The sequence below is a fragment of the Limulus polyphemus genome, unplaced genomic scaffold (assembly GCF_000517525.1).
Source record: "Limulus polyphemus unplaced genomic scaffold, Limulus_polyphemus-2.1.2 Scaffold8104, whole genome shotgun sequence".
Lineage (NCBI taxonomy): Eukaryota > Metazoa > Arthropoda > Merostomata > Xiphosura > Limulidae > Limulus > Limulus polyphemus.
Genome location: NW_013673714.1, coordinates 7,455 through 11,790, shown reverse-complemented (window position 1 = coordinate 11,790; position 4,336 = coordinate 7,455).

Here is a 4,336-nt window from a genome sequence, read left to right as displayed (position 1 = left end):
CCCGCTGTGAAAAAAGTTTGGCGACCCCTGGGCTAGAGGAACGACAGCTAGTTAACATCACACAATGCCAACTCTTGGGCTACTCCTTAACCAATGAAAGTTTACATTGACCGTCCCACTCTTCCAGGATCGATATAAGATTGTAATGAGTATATTGTCAAATAAAAGTTCAAAGGTTTTGAGTGGCTTCTTTATTTTTACTTTTTGTTTGTGTTTATTACAACATTTCGACGACTCACTCGTGTGGCCATCATCAGGTAACTATCGTATATTGTGTGAAATACTGCGCGAGCATTTTGTTCCAATTTGGAAAACATCTAGGGCGACACCTGGGTTTTGATTTAAATTAGGTTTTAGTTCAAGAATAATTAATGCTTCCATTATTTTTCTTCTATTAATGTTGTTCTCATTACATAATATTTTGAAATTGTTAATGTCAATTTGATGTTGATTCGTTGTGTTATGTTCGTAAATGTGTGATGGGGGATTGTTATATTCTTTGATCCTAATGCTTATGTTACATCCATTTCGCCAATGTATGTGCTATCACAATGATCCTTGTAGATACTTCCGTCATTGAAGTTGTCAGAATATACCTTCATTAGATGACCTTTGACTTTAGTGCTCGGTTTTTGAATAAAAGTAACTTTGCTGTTTATTTTTTGTGTTTCATGTTTGTTTCCAAATGTTAATGATGTTTTTGGTTACGTAGCATAATATGATAAGACACCCATTAGTATGTCTGAGTTTGTGCATTTTGTTTCTTTCATGAAGTTTGTGTTGTTTTCTCCTTCTTTTTATGTTATCGAGTTTCTTTCCATATTTAACTAAGATTCTAGTGACATTATGTTTAGGGAAGTGACATTTGTTAATAAATGTGTCAAATATTGATTCTAGTTCATGTTGCAGATATACTGATACTATATATGTTAAATGCTGTGTTGTAAGTGCATGATGACGTGTCATTTTGTTGTTGAGTTGAGTGGACTCTGACAAGTGGATTAGGAGAAAATGCTTTAATGCTTTGTCTTTTCAATAGGAGGCTCAATTGTCAAGTTTTGAGAATAATGAACTTACAAAAAAGGTTTAGCATATTAAAAACTCAAACTATAACTCTAATAATGAAGGAAATACAAGAAAAACATAAATTGATATTTTACAATTATGAGTAAGTTTCAAACTAATCAAATTATATCACAATGGAATGAGACAGAAATTTAATTATTTATTGATATGTATCTTAACTGCATGCTATGTTATAAAATGTATGATTCTTAAAGGACATCCATCACCAAAGAATGATTTATATATATTGTTACGACAGCGGAAGTCACGTGACGCTGGTAACACATAATGAGATTCTCGAAGGATCTTGACTTTTCCTGGCAACTCTAGTCTTTTCTAGGCGCCATCTTTTTTTTATATATAAGCCCGGCAAATAAAGCGGAGATATAATAGCAGATAGAGAGATATAGAGACAGATAATTGAGTCAAGCGAGCGGTAGTGACCGTGAGTAAAGTGCGCGAATCGTTGTGAATTATAGCGTGTGTTTAAGTTAAAGTGACGGTGGAAATTAAGTGTATTGCAAAGTTGTATTGAGAAAGAATAAACTAGTTTTATTTAAGAAAGGACTTGTATTGTTGAAGTTCTTCGGAAAGAATTTTTACGGGAAATTAACAAATGAACAGAGACGTAACAATATATATATATATATACATTTTTTCAATCTCATTATCAGAAAGGAAACGCTTTTGTTTATTCTACAAGGTGTCGAAAACATTAGGGGGCCTGGGACGGTTAGGTGCTATATCCTGATAAATGTCTAAGTTTGTTTCTTTGTTTTGAAGTTTGTGCTAAGATACTCGAGGACCATTTGTGCTAGCTGTCCCTAATTTTGAAGGGATAGACTAGAGAGAGAAGGAAGTTATAGTCAACAACATCGACCGTCAACTCTTGGGTTACTCTATTATCAATGAATAGTGAAACTAACTGTCACATTATAACACACCCACAGAGGAAAGGGTGAGCATGTTTGATGAAAGGATTCGAACCTGCAACCTGTGAGTAGTGTCCTAACCACCAGACCATGCCTGGGCCAAATGGTTTTGTTTTTGCTCTTATGCATAATTTGCAGTTTCAAAATAAGACTTCATATGCTGTGACGTCATAGTTATAGTAGCTGTTCGGTGTTATGTACAATATTTAAATTTAATAATCATTTACGATCGTGAAATGTTTTTTTCTTACTTTTTTAAAATACCTTTTTTTGTGGGGGGAAGGGTGCAACAGTGATTCTAGACACGAAAATAAATAGTTGAAATATGTAGAACTGCTTTCCAGTCACACCACCTTCGTGCACACTTCACAAAATATTAACCTATTTCGTGTAATTTTACACTTCACAAAGTATTAACTTCTTCTCTGTAACTTTTATCTTTATGGATCATACAAATGATTAGAGGTATTTCTTGTAAAGCACGAGTTGGTAAGAAGAAAGGTTTTCAAAGAAATAGCAGGGGAGCACTTAAATAATCATCCTTTTGATGAATATAGATAAAAGATATTGTAATTTACAAAATAAATCATTACAGAGTTTTATTTCAAAAACAATTACCTTACGAGGTTAAATTATCCTTTCTCCAGTATCAGGTTCAATGTTTAAATGTTTTGACAAAGGTTCATACTGATAATGATGAATGTTGTCTATTGATGTACGTAGCCATATTCTAAATATGTGATGTGATATTGACTCTCAATAAATTCAATTTTACCCCAAAAGTTGGGTAAAAGTGTACATGTTGTGACCTTTTAGTGTTAGATTCAAAAGTGGATTGGACTACTTATTTTCAATGTATGTTGATAAAAGTGGCATTAAAAATTAGTTTATGATTCAAAGTTTTATATTTGTTAATTTCAAGAAGAAATGTTGAAAGAATTCTCAATTTTCACTTTTATGTGTCGCATGAAACATCCGAGCTCCGATTTCTCAATTTCAGACACTTATGTCTTCAAACTAAGCTTCTACAGTTCCAACCAATTAGAAATAAATACTCACTACAATTATCTGGTGGCTATAGAATAACAAGCTTCCTGTGCAATCTTCGTAATTCTGGTTGAACATCAAAGAGAATTACTTTAGCCTATTTGTGGCTTACTTAGAAAGCCAGATAGATTGTAGTAGTTATTGGAACATTCTATTCTAGTGACCAATATATTTCTGTGTTCTAAAATGCATGATTGAATTAATTCTGTTTGTAGACCCAAATCTACCAGACAGAAATATATATATATATATATATATATTACTTTTGCTTGCCCCCAGTGGCACAGCGGTATATCTGCGGACTTACAACGCTAGAAACCGGGCAAAGAACAGATAGCCCATTGTGTAGCTTTGTGCATAATTACAAACAAACAATACTTTTACTTTTACCTTTGTTGTTCACGTGAGTCAACTAATGGGTTCCCTACTTTTACTTTCACCTTTGTTGTTCACGTGAGTCAACTAATGGGTTCCCTACTTTTACTTTCACCTTTGTTGTTCACGTGAGTCAACTAATGGGTTCCCTACTTTTACTTTCACCTTTGTTGTTCACGTGAGTCAACTAATGGGTTCCCTACTTTTACCTTTGTTATTCACGTGAGTCAACTAATGGGGCTCCCGCTGCGATTTATTGTTTTTGACAGTTGTTGTTGTATGTTATTTATTTATTTTTTGGCAGAGGGCAAACTGCTCCTGTTGAGGCAATAAAACCATAAAATTAAAAGAAAACATTTGTGAAAAGGTTAACAGTTGAAGCTGTCAAGATAATTAGTTTGAAAAAATTAATAACTTACACATTCAAAGAAGACGAAAAATATATTGTTAATTTTATTTCATATTTTTCCTTTTTTTATTTCATTCTACAATGATAATTTTGCTACAGTTAGTGTTAGGTTAAAAAAATAAGAAATGAAATACATAGCTTTATAAAACTAACAAAAACTTTTGATATTCATTTTAGAGCTTCTAGAGATTATGTAAATATAACGTGAAACTGTGTAAAAAAAAAGCATTTCTATTCTTAGCAAGAAAATCATCTTCCACACAGACTGACTCAGTAAAAACTTGATAATCATCTTTCACTCAGACTGACTCAGTAAAAACTTGAAAATCATCTTCCACTCAGACTGACTCAGTAAAAACTTGAAGATCATCTTCCACTCAGACTGACTCAGTAAAACCTTGAAAATCATCTTCCACTCAGACTGATTCAGTAAAAACTTGAAGATCATCCTCCACACAGACTTGACTCAGTAAAACTTGAAATCATCTTCCACTCAGATTGATTCAGT